The following is a 22,671-nucleotide window of genomic DNA, read 5'->3' on the forward strand; positions in this document are numbered from 1 at the left end:
ATATAAAAAAAATAAGAAAAAATTGGTGTAGCATCAACTCATTATGAAACCCAGTACAGATAAAGCATACAGCTACAGGCTGCAGCCCCCAGCCGTACCCTTACATTGGCTGTGAATTTAAAAAAAAAAAAAAAGAAGAACCGCATGCAGCTTATTTAAAATTATATAAATTTAAAAAAAAAAAAAAATCTGCCCCCTCCCCCCAAATTTTGATACCCGGCCATGATAAACCTCACAGCTGGAAGCCGGTATTTTCAGGCTGGGGAGACTCATGTTTATTGGGCCCCCTCGGCCTAAATATAGGCTGTAGCCGCCTGGAATTGCTGGATCCATTAGATGCGCCAGTCCTGGCACTTTACCCATCTCATCCCGATTGCCCTGGTTTGTTGACAATCAATGTAATCAGGGGTTAATGGCAGCCCAGAGCTGCCACTAGGGCCTGGATTAGTAATGGGGAGGTGTTTATGAGACCCCTCATTAGTAATATGTAGGTGAAAAGAAAAACACAAACACCAAAAAAATCCTTTATCTAAAATAAAATACAAAAAAGCACCCCTTTATTAACCCCCAATACACCCAGGACCGACATAATCCACACAAGGTCCCACGACGATTGCATCTCTGCTACATCTGAAATCACAGCGTGTGGCCATAGAACATGGCTTCATGCTGAATGCATATGAATCGCACGAGTGCAATGTGAGAAAATCTCGCATTGGCCTCAAAACAAAGTTAATCAATGAGGCAGCTCCAATCTGCGTTTTTTTTCTCAGCTCCAATTGGACTGAAAAAAAATAAAATAAATAAATAAAAAAAAAAAATCACAGAATGCTGCGATTGCACAGGTATCTCGCTCGAGACTCTCCAATGCAAATCTGTGGGTGCAAGAAAAAAAAACAATGTCACACGGACCGTCCTAGTGACATCCGTTTTTCTGGATACAATTCTATCATGTAGCAGAAAACACTGCCCTGTGCGCACTAGAAAATGGAATATTCTTAAGCAAATTCTGCACCTTCTGAAAGATTACCGCACCTGTGGTAAAAAAAAACGCAGCAAACCGCACCTGAAAACCGCATGCGGTTTTACCACGGTTTGGTTGCGGTATTGCTGTGAATTTTCTGCAGGTTGTTCCCTGCGGTTTTGTAGCATTATCTATGGCAAAAACCGCAGGTATCTGCGGAAAAGGAGTGACATGCACATTCTTTTTGCTGCAGAAATTCTGCAGCAGAACCTGAAGGGGAAAAAACGCAGTGTGCGCACATCTTTTTTTTTTTTTTACCATAGGTTTTACTGGGGAATGACTGCAGAAAGGTTATGAACATTTTTTGCAGCAATTCATGCAGCAAAACCGCAGCAAAAACCGCATCGTGCGCACAAGGCCTTAATGCTCCTATAAAAGGTCCTGTAAATGACTAAAAGCTGCTGAGAAAACAAACAGATTGCACACGGACAGCACAAGGATGACAAGTGGCAAACAATCGTCCTAATCTCCGGCATGAGAATCGGACGCAATCATACGCAAGTGTGACTCCAGCCTCAGGCAGAGAATGACTGAGCTGTGATGACATCACTCAGGTTACATCAGAGACCTCTACAAAGACGTCCCAAAAGAAGGACTAAGCCAAGAACAGGAAAACAGAACATCAAAACTAAAGGCGGGGGGCGTGTCCAGGATGCTGAGCTGAGTGGACGTGGGGAAGAGGAGCTCCTGTTGACCCTCAGCTAAATCAGCACTTATCATAAGCACAAACCTACTCACCGGCTCTCAGGATCGGACCACGGAGGATTAAACCGTCGCAGCAGGCATCGGTGGCCCCCCCGCTGCACACCAGGAACAGGGTCCAGGGGAGGCCCGGACGCCATCTTTCCAGGAGCATGGAGGGGAAATGGAGGCACCGGCCCGGCCTGCTAAGCAGCAAGAGAAGGAGGAGTGGGTGAGCGGGGACACAGGGGGGAGTGGAGGAGTCCCTGCAGCAGTTGTAACAGGGGATGCCTTGGCTCAGCAGCCCTGCACTGCATCGGATCCTCAGGCACAGCAGCAGCAGGCCCAGGAGCACATAGTGGCGGTGGGAGATAAGGTGGAGGTCGGGGGGCAGCCCTCCCCACTGCCAGGAGAAGAAGGGACTGCAGCCAAAGCTGGTAATATCAGGGAACAGAGCAGCCTGCTTCCCCCCTCTGGGCCTCGGTGTGGAGATCAACCTCCCCAGCTTCCCCAGCACCAGACTAAAACTCCAGCGTCTATTACTGCAGGTGCTCACCTTAAAGGGCCAGACACCTCCTATAAGGACATGCATGATTTCATAAGTAAACTTCCTTCTAAAGAGGACTTTCAATGCCTCATACATGAGGTTAAAGCAACTTGCAGGTCAGAAATAGCTGAAGTGAGGAGAGATTTGCAGCAATTGTCTGGCAGAATTGAATCCCTGGAGGAAGAGCATGACATCACCAGATCCCATGTATCAGAATTACACAAACTGGCAACATCGCAACAAAAAATTATGGAGGATATGCAGTCTCACATAGAGGATCTCGACAACAGAGGACGCCGTTGCAATGTCCGTGTGAGGGGGGTCCCAGAGTCAGATGGGCCCGAGGACACAAACTCCATACTACAATCCATCTTTAACCCCTTCAGCCCCCGGGCACTTTCCGTTTTTGTTTTTTGCTCCCCTTCTTCCGAGAGGCGTAACTTTTTTATTTTTCCATCAATCTTGCCATATGAGGGCTTGTTTTTTGCGGGACGAATTGTACTTTTAAATGAAACCATACGTTTTACCATATAGTGTACTGGAAAACGGCAAAAAAATTCCAAGTGCGGAAAAATTGCAAAAAAAGTGGGATTGTACAATACAATAGTTTTTGGGATATTTTATTCACCGTGTTCACTATATGGTAAAACTGATGTGTGGGTATGATGCCTCAGGTCGGTGCGAGTTCGTAGACACCAAACATGTATAGGTTTACTTGTATCTAAGGGGTTAAAAAAAATTCACAAGCTTGCCAAAAAACGTGGCGCACGTTTTGCGCCATTTTCCAAAACCCGTAGCGTTCTCATTTTTCAGGATCTGAGGCTCAGTGATGGCTTATTTTTTGCGTCTCGACCTGACGTTCTTAACGGTACCATTTTTGCGCAGATGCTACGTTTTGATCGCCTGTTATTGCATTTTGCGCAAAATTTGCGGCGACCAAAAAACGTAATTTTGGCGTTTGGAATTTTTTTGCCGCTACGCCGTTTACTGATCAGATTCATTGATTTTATATTTTGATAGATCGGGCATTTCTGAACGCGGCGATACCAAATATGTGTGTATTTTTTATTTTTTTAACCCTTTAATTTTCAATGGGGTGAAAGGGGGGTGATTTAAACTTTTAGGTTTTTTTATTTTTTTTTAATTTTTTAAAACTTTTTTTTTTACTTTTTTTTTTATTTTACTAGTCCCCCTAGGGGGCTATTGCGATCAGCAATCCGATCGCTCTGCACTATCTGCAGATCTCAGCTACAGAGCTGAGAACTGCAGATTTGCTGCTTCACTTTCAATGCCGGCTGTATTCCGGCATTGAGAGGAAGTGACTCATGTTAGCTACAGGCGTCATCACATGACCCAGTGCTACCATGGCAACCGCCGAAAGTCACGTGATCATGTCACGTGACTTCCGGTGGGGGCGGGGTAAGTCACTGTCATGGCGGCGCCCATGTACATATCGCTGCCAAGACTTTGGCAGCGAAATGTAAGGGGTTAATGGCCGCGGGTGGAAGCGATTCCACCCGCGGCTAGCAGGCACACATATCAGCTGTTGATAACAGCTGATATGTGCGCCGATCGCCGCCGCCCGCCGGCGGCAGGGGGCGGGGCTTACCGGCACACGATCCATGACGTATCTAGTACGTCATGGGTCGTTAAGGGGTTAATGAAGTGTTGGACGCTCCCCCTTCTAACATCATCAAGCTGGACAGGGCACACAGGGCTTTACAGCCGAAGAATTTATCCACCCAACCCCGGGACATCATTTGTTGCATTCACGACTTCTCCACCAAAGAATTGATCATGGCTAAGGGTATGTGCGCACGTTGCGTACTAGCCCAGCACCGTAAAAGGTGCGCTTCAGAGCGCAGCTGAAAAGCTCCGTTCTGAAGCGCATGGTGCCGGCGAGAACGTGCGCTATGCCTGCAGCTCCTGCCATAGACAGAGCAGGAGCTGCCGGCAAAGCGCACGGAAGAAGTGACATGTCACTTCTTTTTGCGCAGCGCTTCGGCACTAGCCGAAGCGCTGCGCTCTAAAACGCCACGTGCGCACGGCCCCTGCACAATCTCCATAGACTGTGCAGGGGACGCAGGACGCATGCAGTTACGCTGCGCTACAAAGCGCAGCGTAACTGCATGAATTTACGCAACGTGCGCACATAGCCTAAGGCTACAATGAGGCGCACGGCACCTGTGTTCAATGGCAAGGAAATCCAGCTTTTCCCGGATCTTTCTCGCATCACACTCCAGAAAAGGCGGCACCTCAAACCCCTCCTCACGAGCCTGAAGGAGCACCAGGTTCCATACCGCTGGGGTTACCCGTTTGCACTAACAGCGCGCAGAGGGTGTAAATCGGCGACCCTTCGCACTCCAGCAGATACCACTCTGTTCTGTGAAGCACTGGCCATTCCAGCGGTCTGTATCCCAGATTGGGACTTGCAAAGGTTGGAAGGGCCGCCCCCTCCCGTGTGGTCCAAGGTGAGGGGTGGAGGGCGTGGGGCTTTGGGGGGGAGAGGAGGTAGGGGCCGCGGGTCTCTCCCCTCCCCGGCTCACCGTTGAGGACACTTCTTAACCTGGTTGGTGCCTATTTCTTATACCCTCTGAGTTCCAGTGGCTGAGCATGCTTTGTGATACTGTGACTCTCTCTACAGCAAGCCTCTGACTGTCCATTGTGTCATCTGCGGCCCTCTGGGTCTGTTAAGCTGCATAGGGGGGGGGGCTGTAGCCACAATGATGCCGTGGGGGGTAGGGGGGTTGGCGGGAGCCCGGTCCCCTTACTTGGAGTTAGTGGTTGAGGTTTTTTGGTTTTTTTTTTCCTTGTTTCCTTTTGGCACGGGCCCGTGCCCACTGGACTGACCCCCGTGGGAGGGCTACTGGGGAGTGAGGTGGGTGGCTCTCCTAGCTCAGACGGGTTGGGGAACCTCCCTCTAGGTCTCTTCCTTCCGGGTTGACCCCCTGGGAATCTATGCGTAAGGTTTATGCATTTTGGTTAATGTTCTTAATTCATGTTCATTTCTATGTTTGTCCTTGTCTTCCCCCCTCCCCGATGTTTTTTCCTTATGTGTCCTTTCAGGTACCACCCCTTCTAGAGTCCCTGGGAGCTGCGGCCCTTTGTCGTATGGACCGTCTCCTCTGGCCGGCTTCACAGGGGAAGTCATGCCCCCGACGGTATAGGTGTGCCATTAGCTTTTTCTTACTTCTAAGTTTTAGATATGACCCGCATTATCTCTCTTAACGTAAAAGGTCTGAATTCACCCCGTAAGAGGAAATTGCTGCTACAGGAACTGAAAACATCAGGTGCAGACATAGCCTTTATCCAAGAAACACATTTTGTGGAATCAAACACTTTCAAATTTGCGTCCCACCGCTTTCCCATCCATTACTCGGCTTACTCGGGCTCCAAGAGGGGGGGAGTTGCTATTTTAATATCCTCCAGTTGTCCTCTACAAATTACGGGTTCTCACTGCGATCCAGAGGGTAGATATGTGATTCTGGAGGGCCAACTGGGGGGATCCCCGCACATACTGGCCAACATTTATGCACCTAATGAAGGGCAGATACGCTTTCTTAAGAAAATACTCGATCTGATAGGCGGACTGGCACCGGCCTCTACGGTGTTGGGGGGAGACTTTAACATCCCTTTTTCGGAGGTGGCCGACAGACTCTCTGTGGGTGGACACCCTCCATCGGGTGCTTTGAAAAATTTGTCCCGGGACTTTCGTAGGCTCATTAGATCAGGGGCTTTATACGACGCTTGGAGGGTGGACCACCCGGGAGAGAAGGCCTTTTCCTTCTACTCGCATCCGCATCAGACGCACACCAGAATAGACTATTTTTTCATTGACTCACAGCTGCTGGGGCGTCTTGAGAGGGTGGAAATGGGATCCATTACGTGGTCAGACCATTCCCCACTCATAATGGACTTCAAGAAAGATGGTCCTCGACCTAGGCCTCAGCATTGGCGCCTTAATGAATCTCTGATCAAAAATCCCGACACTAGGGCCTTTTTAAATTAGCAACTGGTCGAATTCTTTCAGTTGAACACGGGCACGGTCACGTCGCCGGCAACACTCTGGGAAGCTCACAAGGCAGTGATGAGGGGACTATGCATTAGAGAGGGCGCCAGGGCTAAAAAGAATGCCACAAGCCAGCGGGACTCTATAACGGCCCATCTTAAGCTACAGGAGGGGAGACTGGCGGCTGCCCCATCACTGACTATTCTTAGGAGAGTCATCAGCCTTAGGGAAAAGTTGAGAGACTTGGCAATTGGCAGAGCAGAAAAATTGCTAACCTTTTCCAAACAAAGATACTATGAAAGGAGTAATAAGGCTCATACCTTACTCGCCAGGCAGCTTAAGGAGCGCGCTACATCCTCAAGCCCTCAGGCTCTGCGCGACGAAAAGGGCACTATCCACTATCACCCCGCTTCAATAGCTGACATTTTTTTCAATTACTACAACAAGCTTTATAACCTTCCGGTTCCCCCGGGCATGGCTTCGCGCGGGGCTGGGGCACTTGGGGACTATTTTTCGGCCCTTGAGCTCCCTTCACTGCCTTGCGGAGCAGCCGCGGCTTTGAATGAAGAGATTACTACAGAGGAACTGGAGCAAGTTCTGGAAGCCCTGCCTGGCGGGAAGTCACCGGGCCCGGACGGCTTTACTTATTTTTATTACAAGGTGTTTGCGGCGGAGCTCCTCCCACACATGGCCGCCTTGTTTAACTCTTTCCTTCAGGGTGACCCTATCCCTCCATCCATGCTACACTCCCATTTAATCCTCCTGCCCAAGCCACCCAGGGACCCATTGGACTGTGCTAATTATAGACCAATAGCCCTTTTGAACTCCGATTTGAAGATGTTCACCAAGCTCTTGGCGGCCAGGCTTAATCGATGGTTGCCCCAACTAGTGTATAAAGACCATGTGGGTTTTGTCCCTTGCCGTCGGGGGGGGACAACACCAGGAAGGTCATAGACCTGGTGGATGTGGCAAATCGGACGAAGCAACAGCGTTGGTGTTGAGTCTAGATGCAGAGAAGGCTTTTGACCGCCTTGCGTGGCCTTTTCTCTTCAAGACAATGGAGGTCTTTGGGATCTCGGGTGGCTTTATGCGGGCCTTGAAGTCCCTGTATAGCGCTCCTACGGCCTCTATCAAACTCCCCCTCCACATCTCTAAGCCTTTTCTCATCTCCAATGGCACCAGGCAGGGGTGCCCCCTGTCCCCCCTCCTTTTTGCGCTATGCATAGAGCCCCTCGCGGCCTCGGTCAGGAGCAACCCAGACATCTCGGGGGTCCTGGTCAGGAATAAACAGTTTAAAATCTCGCTTTTTGCCGACGATGTGCTCATTACACTTACTAACATCCATGTGTCCCTTCCAATTTTAATGTGCACCTTGGGTAGGTACGGGAGCCTTTCGGGGTATAAGATCAACTCTAGCAAAACGGAGGCAATGCCCTTGAATCTCGACCCGGTGGCCCTGGATTACCTGCGTTTGAATTTTAAGTTTCGTTGGATGCGGTCAAGTTACTGGGGGTTAACCTCACATCTACTTATGATTCCCTCTATAACCTTAACTTCCCCCCCCTTTTCCGAGAGCTGAGAACTCTTTTGAGCAAGTGGTTGCCCCTCCCTCTTTCGTGGATGGGGCGCATTGCGGCGGTTAAAATGAGCTTGCTCCCAAAATTATTATATTTCTTTGAAACCCTCCCAGTTAAGGTACCAATAAAGGAGCTGAAGTCCCTTCAGGCGGCTATCCTTACGTTTGTTACACCAAATAAATCTCATAGGGTGGCCAGGGAGGTGTTGATGGCTCGGAGAAACAGGGGGGGGCTTTCTGTCCCGGACATCCTAAAATACTATTGGGCGGCCCATCTTAGGAGGATCCCCTGTTGGGTGTCCCTTTGGGCATACAACAGGTGGACTGAGATTGAAAAACTTTGGCTGGCGCCTATACATCCAAACGCGCTCCTGTGGCCCCCGGCCCGGTGTGATTCGCCCCCCCCCTCTTCTTGGACCGATGCAGTTCACTAGGGACCTCTGGGCATTTTGCATTAGAAGATTTCCTTTGGCATCCCCCTGCTCCCCTCTGGTGTCCTTCATATACCAACCCTTGCTCCCAAGCAGTCTGGAGTCGGACATGGTGCACCCCTGGCTCAAGGCAGGTCTATTCAGATTTGCAGACATTATAGATGGAAGTACAATGTAGATCCATTCCTTTGAGTACCTTAGAGATAAATTCTCTCTGTCTAATCGAGAGTTTTTCCAATATATGCAGATCAGAGACTTGGCTGGCTCCTTGTTTGGCAGGGAAGGGGCCTCGATTCCCACAGATTTTGAGAAAATTTGCAGAAGGGGCACTGATACTAAGGGGCTGATTTCGGAAATTTACATTTTGCTTTCTGAGTCACGGGAGGGGCCCGAGGGGTCTTTTCCATACATGCGGAAATGGGAGTCTCTATTGGGAAGGCGGATACTTCCTCAGGAATGGGCAGCAATCTGGGGAAACGCCACCAAGACGTCAATATGCACACTATATAAGGAAAATATCAATAAAATTTAGCTATTTTAGTACCACACTCCAGATTTCCTTCATGGCATAGACCCCTCCATACCGGCTTGTTGCTGGAGATGCGGGGGAGGCAGGGGCACCATTCTGCACATATTCTGGTCCTGTCCAGGGATAGTCCCCTTCTGGGAGCGGGTTAGAGGGTTGATCCATAAAGTACTATATATAGAGGTTGATCTTGATCCCCTGATCTATGTTCTGGGTCTTGGGAATGGGGGATTGGGAAAAACGGCCTCTAAGCTTTTGTCCCACATCCTTACGGCGGCCAGATGCTTAATTGCAAAGAATTGGAGGCAGCCAGGGACACCCTCACTCCAGAGCCTCAAGTATAGATTACTGGACGTTAGACGCATGGAACATCTCACGGCACTATTGCATGACACAGTTGACTGTTTCCAGGCCGTGTGGGCACCATGGGACTACTTTGCGGGACAGGAGGATCTGTGAGACTGAGGCCTATGGGTCCTATGGAAGGAGCATGGACTCTTGAAACCCTTCCCTCTTCCCTCCTATTTCTCCTCTCCCCTCCTAACCCTCCTCACCTGTCCTGTCATTGTTTGTCTAGGTTCGATAAGAATTGTGAATTTTATGTTTTATTTTATGTATGAAAAACGTAAATTGAAAATCTCAATAAAAATTCAAAGTTTTAAAAACTAAAGGCGATGGAGGAGAAAGTAAAAAATTTCCTAAAACCCTCTGGATACACCAATTACATTACAGGAAGTTGCAGAAAGAATCTCTTCCATAAGGTGTAAAAAAAAACCAGTGGTCCGGATGGAAACCCCCCAGAGATGCTGAAATAAAGCCCACCGGAAATACAAGCTGAATTGGTTAAACTGTTCAATATTGTGCTCAGTGCCGGTTTCTTCCCTCGTACCTGGAAGCAAGCGTCTATCACACCCATCCACAAGAGTGCGGACAGGTATGACCCTGCCAACTACAGAGGAAGACGTGTCAGCAGGAACCTGGGAAAACTGTTCACCAGCCTCCTGAACAAGAGGATCCTCAGTTTCCTCACCGAGCACAATGTCCTAAGCAAGAGCCAACCAGGCTTCGTGCCAAACCACCGCACCACGGATCACATCTACACCCTGCACAGTCTCATTCAGAACCACATCCACAAAACAAAGTACGTGAAGTTATACACCTGTTTTGTGGACTTTAACCCCTTCAGCCCCGGGGCACTTTCCGTTTTTGTTTTTTGCTCCCCTTCTTCCGAGAGCCGTAATATTTTTATTTTTCCGTCAATCTTGCCATATGAGGGCTTGTTTTTTGCGGGACAAGTTGTACTTTTAAATGAAACCATAAGTTTTACCATATGGTGTACTGGAAAACAGCAAAAAAATTCCAAATGCGGAAAAATTGCAAAAAAAGTGTGATGGCACAATAGTTTTTGGGATATTTTATTCACGGTGTTCACTATATGGTAAAACTGATGTGTGGGTGTGATGCCTGAGGTCGGTGCGAGTTTGTAGACACCAAACATGTATAAGTTTACTTGTATCTAAGGGGTTAAAAAAATTCACAAGTTTGTCCAATAAAAGTGGTGCACGTTTTGCGCCATTTTCCGAAACACATAGCGTTCTTATTTTTTGGGATCTATGGCTCAGTGATGGCTTATTTTTTGCGTCTCGAGCTGACGTTTCTAATGGTACCATTTTTGCGCAGATGCTACATTTTGATCGCTTGTTATTGCATTTTTGCAATTTTGGCGTTTGGAATTTTTTTTGCCACTACGCCGTTTACCAATCAGATTAATTGATTTTATATTTTGACAGATCGGGCATTTCTGAACGCGGCAATACCAAATATGTGTATATTTATTTATTTTTTAACCCTTTAATTTTCAATGGGGGGAAAGGGGGGTGATTTGAACTTTTAGGTTTTTTGTGTTTTTTTTATTTTTTAAAACTTTTTTTTTATTTTACTAGTCCCCCTAGGGGGCTATAGCGATCAGCAATCCGATCGCTATTATCTATCTGCTGATCACAGCTATACAGCTGTAAACAGCAGATACAGTCACTTTCTTTTTCCCTCTGATCCGTGCCGAGGGAAAACGAAACTGAAACATCATAGCTGCAGGCGTCATCACATGACCCTGTGCTACGATGGCAACCACCGATAGTCACGTGATCACGCACGTGACTTCCGGTGGGGGCGGCGGTAAGTATAAAACATGGCCGCGCGCATTTAGATCTTGCTGCCAGACTTTGGCAGCAAGATTTAAGGGGTTAATGGCCGCGGGTGGAAGCGATTCCACCAGCGGCTAGCAGGCACACATGTCAGCTGTTGAAAACAGCTGATATGTGTGCCGACCGCCGCCGCCTGCCCGAGGCAGGGGGCGGGGCTTAACGGGACACGCTCCATGACGGATATATCCGTCCATGGTCGTGAAGGGGTTAAAAAGGCTTTTTACTCCGTGTGGCACCCGGGCTTGTTCTTGAAATTTCTGGAGAGCGGAATAGTAGGAAAGTCCTACGATGTCATCAAAAGCTCCTAAACCGAGAACCCCTGCAGTGTGAGTGTGAATGGTAGAAGAATGGCTTATTTCCAGCAGAGCCGAGGAGTCAGACAGGGCTGCAGCCTAAGTATAAAGGCTGCTTTACACGAGTCAATCCATCGTGCGATTTATTTGGCAAAGTCATTTTTTTTTTTGGTTTGTATCGCTGATAGGTAGTTGTCCATGTGTCACACGTTGAGTGTTGTAAAACGACCACAAAGCGCTCATCGATATATTGATTGGCCATGGCGGATGTCCAAAAGGCTTCACACATTTTTTCCTTTGGTCAATCTGTCTTTTGTATGGGCGTAATTAGGCACTATACAGCCCTCCGTGACGTTGTCTGGATTGTTGCACGCCCTGAATTCTTCTGACCTGCTCAATCCAGTTCTGCTAATGTGGTTGATTGGTTACATACCATATATATAGTTTCTCTTCTGCGTCTGTCTTTGTTGCCTCGTGTGTCCTTAGCATCAATCTTGTTTGTTGTTTGTGGTCTGGTTTATGACGAATTCAGAGTATCTATCTTCCAAAGGTGGGTTAAATTTGGTTTTGTATGGTTTATTTATTGTGTCATTTAGCCGTTCACAATGTTTTTTTTTTTTTTTTTCTTTTTTGTTCTTTTAAAAAGAAAAAAGATTACATGTTTATTATAACAGTGTCAAATAAAATGTTCTCATATATTCATTCCCAGATGACGGCTCATCAAAACGAATTATTTTTGCGTGATTTCATTGAAAAATATCGCACATTAACCTGTCTTTTGAAAATTAAATCGCCTGAATATAGTAACAAACGCATCAAACAAGCAGCTTATGCGGATCCGATTACTATCTATAAAAACATTTTCCTAATGAGCCTGTGGATGTAAATCTTATCAAGAAAAAAATACAAGGAATACGCACTGTATATAAAAAGGAACTCAATAAAGTCGAGGAGTCACGATGTTCAGGGGCTGCGACTGCCGATCTTTATGTCCCACGGCTGTGGTATTTTGATCTACTTGACTTCACAAGAGATCATGAGATTCCAAGGTCATCAACAAGTATGCTTTCCATTCAGGAGTCACAAAATGGGGCGATTGGCAGCGAACAAACAAACGTAAGAAAAATTAGGAGTAATGCACTATAAAACACTGTGCATGACGCCAAGGCTGAATGTTGACATCATGACTACAGCTCCGTATTTTATAACAGTAATAACCAATCAAAACGCATCTGCTACAACCAATCCGATTAGATTAGGCGTGATTATTTAAAACCACAAATACGCCCTGAACCTTTACTGACGTCACAAACAACTACGAGGATGGCCGATTACACGGTGTCACACTTTGCAACGTGTCGTTCATTAAGACTAAACTGACCGATTTTATGGAATTAAACGATGAGTACACGATGGCCGAATTTCAAACGATTAGGCATCGGTTGGACTCGCAAGGAGCTGTCACATGAGAAAATGTCGTTACGAATGACGGAAGAGCGTCACAAAATCCGTGACCCCAACGATGCATCGCACAATAGATCGACTCGTGTAAAGCAGCCTTTAGGCCCGCTTTACACGCTGCGATATCGTTACCGATATTGGTAGCGTGCGTACCCGCCCCCACCGGTTGTGTGACACGGGCAAATCGCTGCCCGTGGCGCACAACATCTCTAGGAACAGTCACACTACTTACCTGCCTAGCGACGTCGCTGTGACCAGCGAACCGCCTCCTTTCTAAGGGGCGATTCGTGCGGCGTCACAGCAACGTCACTAAGCGGCCGCCCAATCAAAACAGAGGGGCGGAGATGAGCAGGACGAACATCCCGCCCACCTCCTTCCTTCCTCATTGCTGGCGGGACGTGGGTAAGGAGATGTTCCTCGTTCCTGAGGTGTCACAAGTAGCGATGTGTGCTGCCGCAGGAACGACAAACAACATTGTTACTGCAGCAGCAACGATAATTGGGAATAGGGGGTGATGTCACCGATGAGCGATTTTGAACGTTTTTGCGACGATTCAAAATTGCTCATAGGTGTCACACGCAACGACATCGCTAAAGCGGCCATATGTGTGTCACAAATTCCGTGACCCCAACAAGATCACTTTAGCGATGTCGTAGCCTGTAAATCCACCTTAACGCTCTTTAATATCTCTATCAATGAGCGTACACTGCTCTGGAATGTTCCACAGCTTCAGGTCTCACACTCCATGACGCCCAGGTGACATTTTCTCTATGCAGATGACCTCCTGCTGCTGACACCAACTGAGAAAGGCCTCCAAGACAACCTACAAATCTTGGAGAAATTCAGCTCTACATGGACGCTACCAATCAACCTAAAAAGAGGCCAACATCAGAGAGTTCCAGAAGAGAAAAATGAAGATCGGACCAGCACCTTCATTTGTCTTAAAACTGCATTCATACAGGAGCGGACACATACACCTACCTGGGCCTGGAAATTCACCAGTCAGGGAGCTTCAAACAAGCAATAGAGATTGCTATGCCATCCGAAGGAAACTATCATCTGAAGCCACCAGTGAGGGTCTGGCTAAAAATCTTCAATTCCATCATCACCGAAATCCTCCTGTACGGCAGTGAAGTCTGGGGCCCTCACACTTGGCCCGATTTCACACATCCGGCTTTTCGCTGGTTTGGCGGATGCAGCGCACGCCAGTACAGTGTATACAGTACAGTGGCAGTGCGACAAGCGCCGGTCACATGCTGTCATGTGACCGGCGCATGTGACCCGGACGTTACAGCGCTGTCATTATACTGTATACACTGTACGGGAGTTCGCCGCATCCGCAAAACCGGCAAAAAGAAGGATGTGTGAAACCGGGCTTACCCAGATTGATCAAGGTGGGATTCCAGCCCAACATAAATATTCAACCTGGAATTTTGTAGGCGCCTTCTCCACGTCCATCAAAGCACCTCCAACAGCGCCTGTCAGGCCGAGCTGGGCAGATTCCCTCTACACCTAGCAGTTCTGAAGAGGGCACTGTCATGTCAGTCTCACCTACAGAATAACAATCCACGCTCCCATCACCATAAAGCCCTGATACATATAGGTGGTCCAGATGGACCAGGACCCCTGGCACAGCTCTCCCAAACCCAACAGGACAAAATGACCAATCACAGCAGCCTGACAAAAGCCAGAATCAGGAAGATGGTAGACGAGGGCCAGGAGAGGTGTCAGTGACTGGAGGACCGATGTCTACACCTCACAGAAACTGACCACGTACCAGAGACTACAGACTGACCCCATATCTGGAGAAACCCCCAGACCCCAGAGACCGCAGGACTATGAGCCAATATAGACTCAGTGCCCACAGTCTAGCCATCAATTCCCACACAAGCAGAGCTACAAGCCCAGGGAGGACAGACTGTGCCAACACTGACCTGGAGGCCAAGGAAGGATGAAACCCACCTCCTGCTACACTGCACCAAACACTCAGCAGTGAGGGACACTCAGCAGTGACGGACACTCAGCAGTGAGGGACACTCAGCAGTGAGGGACACTCACTTCAGGAGACTATGATATCTTCCCGGGATTTCAGGTCCATAAAGGAGGAAGAGAAAATATATATCCTGCTGGAGGAAATATGATAAAGGGAACCTGTCAGCACTTTTTTGGCGTATAAGCTGCGGCCACCACCGGGCTCTTATATACAGGATTCTACCATGCTGTATATAAGAGCCCAGGCCGTTATGAGAACATAAAAAACACTTTATAATACTTACCTAACGGTCGTGCGGTGGGCCATATGGGTGTTTCCGTTCTCTGGTGCCGCCCCTTTCGGCCATCTTCGTCCTCCTTCTCTAGCCGCGGTGCATGACGCGTCCAACATCATCCACACTCGCCGGCATTCAGGTCCTGAGCAGGGCAGATCAAAGTATTGTAGTGCGCCTGCGCAGGATCGGCGAGTGTGTATGACGTAGACGCGTCAAGCACACAGGCTTCAGAAAGACGACGAAGATGGCCGAAAGAGAAGGCGCTGGCACCGGAGAACAGAGACGCCCATATGGCCGACCGCACGACCGTTAGGTAAGTATTATAAAGTGTTTATGTTCTCACAGCGGCCTGGGCTCTTATATACAGCATGGTAGAATCCTGTATATAAGAGCCCGGTGGTGGCCGCAGCTTATTCGCCAAAAAAGTGGTGACAGGTTCCCTATAAGCCATGGACTTCTATAGCCCCCACCCCCGATGTGCCCCATCCATCCTTCCTACAGTCCCCACCCCCGATGTGCCCCATCCATCCTTCCTACAGTCCCCACCCCCGATGTGCCCCATCCATCCTTCCTACACTCCCCACCCCCGATGTGGTCCCATCATGCAGCATCAGCCAGTGTACGCCCCTCAATGTTCAGTATCGCCCAGTGTAAGCCCCCTACAACATGCATCGCCCAGTGTAAGCCCCCCAGCGTGCAACATGGCGAACTGCTCAGCACACCCTGCACACCCCCAAAGTGCAGCGTCGCACCCAAACATGCAGCATCGCCCCCTGTCCAGTGCGAGCCCCCCAAAACGTGCAGCGTCGCTCCCTGCCCAGTGCGAGCCCCCCCAAACGTGCAGAGTCGCCCCCTGCCCAGTGCGAGCCCCCCCAAACATGCAGTCGCCCCCTGCCCAGTGTGAGCCCCCCCAAACATGCAGTCGCCCCCTGCCTAGTGCGAGCCCCCCCAAAACATGCATCGCCCTCTGCCCAGTGCGATCCTCTCAAACGTGCAGCGTCGCCCCTGCGAGCACCCCGAAAGTGCAGCGTCGCCACCTGCGATCCACCCAAACGTGCAGCGTTGCCCCCTTGCGAGTCCCCCAAACGTGCATCGTTGCCCCCTTGCGAGTCCCCTAAACGTGCAGCGCCACCCCCTTGCGAGTCCCCCAAACATGTAGCGTTGCCCCCTGCCCAGTCCAAACCCCCCAAATGTGCAGCGTCACCCCCTGGCCAGAGTGAGCCCCCCCTAAACTGCAGCGTCACCCCCTGCAAGCCCCCAAACATGCAGCACCACCCCCTTGCGAGTCCCCCAAACGTGCAGTGTCGCCCCGTCCAGTGCAAGCTCCCCCAAACATACAGTCACCCCCCTACGAGCCCCTCAAACAAGCAGCGTAGCCCCATGCACAGTGAGCCCCCCAAACGTGCGTCGCCCCCTGCGAGCCCCCCCAAATGTGCAGTATAGCCCCCTGCCCAGTGTAAGCCCCCCAAACGTGCAGCGTCGCCTCCTGCCTAGTGTTAAGGCCCCGTCACACACAGATAAATCTTTGGCAGATCTGTGGTTGCAGTGAAATCATGGACATATTGTTCCATTTGTGCACAGCCACAAACCTGCCACTGATTGTCCACAATTTCACTGCAACCACAGATCTGCCGCAGATTTACCTGTGTGTAACAGGGCCTTTATTCTCACATTCCTTATGAAAGCCTCCACAGCATCGCCCCCTGCCCTGTGTAGCCCCCAATATACAGCATCGCCCCCTGCCCTGTGTAGCCCCCCAATATACAGCATCGCCCCCTGCCCTGTGTAGCCCCCCAATATACAGCATCGCCCCCTGCCCTGTGTAGCCCCCCAATATACAGCATCGCCCCCTGCCCTGTGTAGCCCCCCAATATACAGCATCGCCCCCTGCCCTGTGTAGCCCCCCAATATACAGCATCGCCCCCTGCCCTGTGTAGTCCCCCAATATACAGCATCGCCCCCTGCCCTGTGTAGCCCCCCCAATATACAGCATCGCCCCCTGCCCTGTGTAGCCCCCAATATACAGCATCGCCCCCTGCCCTGTGTAGCCCCCCAATATACAGCATCGCCCCCTGCCCTGTGTAGCCCCCCAATATACAGCATCGCCCTCTGCCCTGTGTAGCCCCCCAATATACAGCATCGCCCCCTGCCCTGTGTAGCCCCCAATATACAGCATCGCCCCCTGCCCTGTGTAGCCCCCCAATATACAGCATCGCCCCCTGCCCTGTGTAGCCCCCCCATATCCCCCTTCCTTATGGAAGCCTCCACAGCCCTGTGCTGCAGCTTCAGCCCCTTCCCTGTGATATATACACGAGCTGCAGCCCCCAGTAGTGACAGGAGACACTTTTATTTCTTACCCCAAAATCCAGATCGGTTGAGCCTAGAGCTACAGGCCGCGCTGAATAAAGGACACGCCCCCTAACAGTACCTGAATACGCCCCGGAAGTGACGTCATAATCTGCAAGCAGCCTGTATTCTCTAGCATCTCCCCTGATCTGTGACCGGAAGCAGCAGTGCTCGGGCTCCTGTGCAGAGCGGACGGATCCTGACCCTGAGGTGGGAAGATTCAGCTTTTCCTCATTAGTTATAGAGCTGAGGTCACACTGGATTTTGGGGTAAGAAATAAAAGTGTCTCCTGTCACTACTGGGGGCTGCAGCTCGTGTATATATCACAGGGAAGGGGCTGAAGCTGCAGCACAGGGCTGTGGAGGCTTCCATAAGGAAGGGGGATATGGGGGGCTACAGGGTACAGGGGATGATGCTGTGGCGGGTTCCATAATGTGTGGGGGTTACACTAGGCAGGAGGCGACGCTGTATGTTTGGGGTGAGGCTTGCAGGAGGCAATGTGGAATGTTTTGGGGGGCTTGCACTTGCCAGGGAGTGACTCTGCACGTTTGGTGGGGGCTGGAACTGGGCAGGGGGCTATACTGCACGTTTGGGGTCTGGCAGGGGGTGACGCTGCACGTTTGGGGGGGCTTGCAGGGGGCTATACTGCACGTCTTGGGGGGGCTGGCAGGGGGTGACGCTGCATGTTTTGGGGGGGCTGGCAGGGGGTGACGCTGCACGTTTTGGGGGGGCTGGCAGGGGTTGACACTGCACGTTTTGGGGGGGGGCTGGCAGGGGTGACACTGCACGTTTTTTTGGGGGGGGGCTGGCAGGGGTGACACTGCACGTTTTTTTGGGGGGGGGCTGGCAGGGGGTGACGCTGCACGTTTTTTGGGGGGGGCTGGCAGGGGGTGACGCTGCACGGTTTTTGGGGGGGCTGGCACTGCAGGGGGTGACGCTGCACGTTTTGGGGGGGGGGGGCTGACAGGGGGTGACGCTGCACTTTTGGGGGGGGCTGGCAGGAGGTGACGCTGCACGTTTGGGGGGGTGGCTGGCAGGGGGTGACACTGCACGTTTGGGGGGGGGGGCTTGCAGGTGGTGACACTGCACGTTTGGGGGGGGAGCTCACACTGGGCAGGGGGTGACTGTACGTTTGAAAGTGCTTGCAGGGGGCTATACTGCATGTTTGGTTAAGCTCGCAGGGGGTGACGCTGCACGTTTGGGGGACTCGCACGGGGCGTTGGTGCGAGTTGTGAGGGCTCGCCCTGGGCAGCGGAGCGAGGCTGCGCGTAGTGTGGGGCTCGCCCTGGGCAGCGGGGCGAGGCTGCGCGTAGTGTGGGGCTCGCAGGGGGAGGCTGCACATTTTAGTGGGGCTCGCACTAGGTAGGGGGTGACGCAGCACTTTCGGGGGCTTGCAGAGGGCCGTGTTGCACGTGGGGGGGGGGGTGAGGCTCGCACAGGGAACTATGTGTGTTATTAATCTTCTCCCTTTGTTTTTCATATACAGCTTGTGGCTATCGGCACTGGGTGTAATTGCCCCCCGTCGTCCCACCTTAGAGACGGAGAGAACAGTGTGGTCTAATCCACGTCACCCTTCTGTGTCCTCCAATGTATTCAACAAGAGGATTTTTATGGTAACTGCAGAAATACAATTTTTACACCTAAAACGCACGGCTCCCCTCTGCACCCGTCTGTGAGGATTGGTTTATTCACTGTAATTTATATCTGTATTTTGTGTTACCCCTTCACTTGTGCAGCATGGAATCTATGGTTCTCTATAAAAATAAAACTATAAATATTTCTCTTTGTTAGAATTATTGATACTTGTTTTAATAAAACTGTTGTAGACGTATGGGCTGAATGTTCATCTCTATAATGATAACGCTCGGTGTGACATTAGTGATCAGTCACTGCCGGTTGGATCTGTATCGGGCTGCGGTCACACATTGCCGGTTGGATCTGTATCGGGCTGCGGTCACACATTGCTGGTTGGATCTGTATCGGGCTGCGGTCACACATTGCCGGTTGGATCTGTATCGGGCTGCGGTCACACATTGCCGGTTGGATCTGTATCGGGCTGCGGTCACACATTGCCGGTTGGATCTGTATCGGGCTGCGGTCACACATTGCCGGTTGGATCTGTATCGGGCTGCGGTCACACATTGCCGGTTGGATCTGTATCGGGCTGCGGTCACACATTGCCGGTTGGATCTGTATCGGGCTGCGGTCACACATTGCCGGTTGGATCTGTATCGGGCTGCGGTCACACATTGCCGGTTGGATCTGTATCGGGCTGCGGTCACACATTGCCGGTTGGATCTGTATCGGGCTGCGGTCACACATTGCCGGTTGGATCTGTATCGGGCTGCGGTCACACATTGCCGGTTGGATCTGTATCGGGCTGCGGTCACACATTGCTGGAGGTAGTTTCCAGTCCTCACATGTAGACCCACAGTAAACTGTTCAGATCTCGCTGACAGTTTATTTTGTGTTTTAATAGCCCCCTGATCCTATTATGCCCCCCATTTATTAGGCCCCAGTCCTGTTTCTTGGTGTTTCCCTCCTTTTGTGGTGACATAACTCCATGAGGCTCACACCGCCTGATTCAGGTCATTTGGGGCGAAACCTTTTATTTTATTTAAAGGGACGTAAGTTGCATTTTGCTGAGCGTCTGAAGCTGGTGCCACCGCTGTTCCATAGGACAGGCTCTGGCAGAGGTCACACTACATATTTTAGAGGGGTAACAATACTCCTTAGAAATTTTGAGAAGTATTTTTAGCCAAGGAGGAGAACATCATAATTTGCAGCAACTCAAAACGATAGTACATACAGTAGATGGGTATCCATAAGGCCCCTTTCAGATGTCCGTGTTTAAACAGGTGCAAGTCACACGTGCCGGTATGGTCGTCCGTGTGGTATTGGTAAAAAAAAGTAACATACTGAAATGAATGTGTTTTTTTGGGGTTTTTTTTTTAATGTGTAAAGCCTGAAAAATTATAAATACATATATAAAGATAAATAGAACAGATAGAATAGTGATATAGAGATAGTTAGCTTGACCAGCTGTTTTACACCATTTTTATTTTTTAATTAAAAAAAAAAAAAAGACGCAAGGTACCCCAATTTTCATGTCTAGCACAGGAACAGCAGCAGCTGCAGGCTGCAACCCTCAGTTGTCTGCTGTACCTTTTGGCTGGTTATGAAAAATAGAGAGGATCCCATGCTTATTTATTAAATTTTTAGATTTTAAAAAATGTTGTGGGGTCCCCTCCATTTTATTAAAAACCAGCCCATGGTACAGCAGACAACTGTGGGATGATATTATTAGGGTGGAAATGGCCTTGGTTTTTTGGCCCTTTCCAGCCTAAGGACTCATGCGCACGTTGCGTACTTACATGCATTTACGCTGCGTATAGCACTGCAGCGTAAATGCATGTGTCCTGCGTCGCCTGCACAATCTATGTAGATTGTGCATGATACGTGCGCACATTGCTTTTTTGAATGCCGCGATTTGGTTGCTAAAATTTTGACCCAAATCCGTGCGTTCATAAAAGCAGCATGTCAATTATTCCGTGTGCTATGGATGCAGCTCCCGCTCTGTCTATGGTGAGGGCAGCATCCCCGTGCGCATGAAATAGTCTTTTTTTAACAAAAAAATGGCATACATTATGCAGTGTTTCTGCAGCGATTTGAAGCGCACATGTGCTATCAAATCGCTGCCGAATATTCAGCAGTTATGTGCGCATGAGCCCTTACAATAGCAGCCCACAAACGCCTGAGAAGTTGAACATCCATTAGAGGCGCCAATTCTGGTGCTGGACTCTGCTCTTCCCGTTGCTCTGGTGCAATGGCAAATGGCGTAATTGTAGGATTGATGCCAGCTGCAGCTGGCATCAAGCCTTGGTATTAGTAATGTGTGGCGTCTAGCAGACACTGCCATTACTAATCCAGTAGTTGAAATAGGAATAACAAAGTTTATTTGAGCAAAAAACCTCCAACTCGGCCCTCATTCACCAATTTATTTGATTTTTAAAAATAAAAATTCCGCCGTAATCCATGGTGAGGTCCCATGACATTCCCCAAAAGCAAACCTGGAAAGACATAAAAAGAATCATTCAATAAATAAAGACGAGACACCCTCTTTTTCAAATTAATCTCTATCAAAGCCCTAATCCTGGTCTGCCAAAATCCAATTGGGGTGGCCACGTCAATCCCACACTGCTGTCTCATTCAATGGAGAACAGAACGTTCCTCATTGATTTTGAGAGCGCACACACTGCTGTGTATGCTTCTGTTCGGTGACCTGGATATCCTAAGGTGAGCTCAGGTCACCGCAGGGACGACCTCAGCAGTATGTGTGCGGGCGCGGCAGTGATGTCACGGGTTAATCCGAGTTCACAATGAATTCGGATGACATCCCTGTGACGTCCGTGGTACTGTGGGTGTCGCGGCAGTAAGGTCATGGGTTCATCGGAGTACCCAATGAACTTTGATGAACCCGTGAAGTCACTGTCACTACACCTGCAGTAGGGTGGGTATCGTCAAGATATCATCAGAGTTCCTTGAATACTCCTGACCTCACTGCGCACACACTGCTGGATACTCACCTGCCCCCAGTGATGCTGTCCCTGGCACTGATGTCTCTGGTGCTGCTGCTTCTAGGTAATCCGTGCAGTGCATATTCATTGAGTATAATGAGCGGGGATCCGAAGCAAGTGACAGCAGAGCCGAAGTCGAAGACAGCAGGGCTGAAGACAAGGGAGTATAAAAAATAATTTTATTTCATAGACACGTATTTTCTCCCATACGTGTCATACGGATCACATCAGTGTGTGACCCCCGTGCTGCTGGAGAAAAAACGGACATGTCTGCGTGCAGCGAAATGTGGGGCCACACGGTCCATGTAAAAACATGCATGTGTGAGAAACACCATAGATAACATGGGTACGTGTGGCATCCATGTTAAAAATGGATGTCACACATACCTGAAACATGGATAAAAATTCCCTGTTTTCCCAATCAGTGCGGGTCCCAGTGATTGGACACTGATCAGCAGGTGATCACCTGGCCCATGGATAGGTGATAACTTGTTTTCACTAAACAATCCCTTTAAGGCCTGTAAACAATCCCTACAGTCATTTGGCTGACAGCTCTCTCCTATCACATACAGGAGTGCTCGGTCAAATGATCTTTTCTTCTCTGAGAGCAGATGTTGCCTCCTCTGGGGGTGGATTATCTTTCAAGAGAACAAAAGGATCAACAAGTGGAATTCCAACACGCCGGTTCCTTCCCTCCCTTTACATCCATTCTTGAGGTAAGTCGGGAAG

General features: G+C 49.7%; 2 protein-coding genes across 8 annotated transcripts in view; one reads left to right on the top strand and one right to left on the bottom strand.

The window, feature by feature from the left end:
• Positions 1–17,458, bottom strand: part of LOC142260513 (uncharacterized) — a 39,168-nt gene extending 21,710 nt beyond the window's left edge. Inside the window, exon 1 of one of the 4 annotated variants that reach the window (XM_075331961.1) lies at positions 17,377–17,458. The gene's annotated coding sequence lies outside the window, so the exon portion shown is untranslated. Of the gene's footprint in view, positions 1–14,714; positions 14,754–14,810; positions 14,873–17,376 lie in introns of those variants that run through there. The other 3 variants (XM_075331964.1, XM_075331963.1, XM_075331962.1) reach the window with 3 other exon arrangements.
• A 31-nt stretch (positions 17,459–17,489) lies between these two features.
• LOC142260510 (uncharacterized) overlaps positions 17,490–22,671 on the top strand; it is a 124,301-nt gene continuing 119,119 nt past the window's right edge. The window contains exons 1-2 of one of the 4 annotated variants that reach the window (XR_012728664.1): positions 17,490–17,575; positions 18,852–19,281. The gene's annotated coding sequence lies outside the window, so the exon portion shown is untranslated. Of the gene's footprint in view, positions 17,635–18,851; positions 19,282–22,671 lie in introns of those variants that run through there. The other 3 variants (XR_012728663.1, XM_075331959.1, XM_075331958.1) reach the window with 3 other exon arrangements.

The sequence above is a fragment of the Anomaloglossus baeobatrachus genome, unplaced genomic scaffold, assembly GCF_048569485.1.
Source record: "Anomaloglossus baeobatrachus isolate aAnoBae1 unplaced genomic scaffold, aAnoBae1.hap1 Scaffold_117, whole genome shotgun sequence".
Classification (NCBI taxonomy): Eukaryota; Metazoa; Chordata; class Amphibia; order Anura; family Aromobatidae; genus Anomaloglossus; species Anomaloglossus baeobatrachus.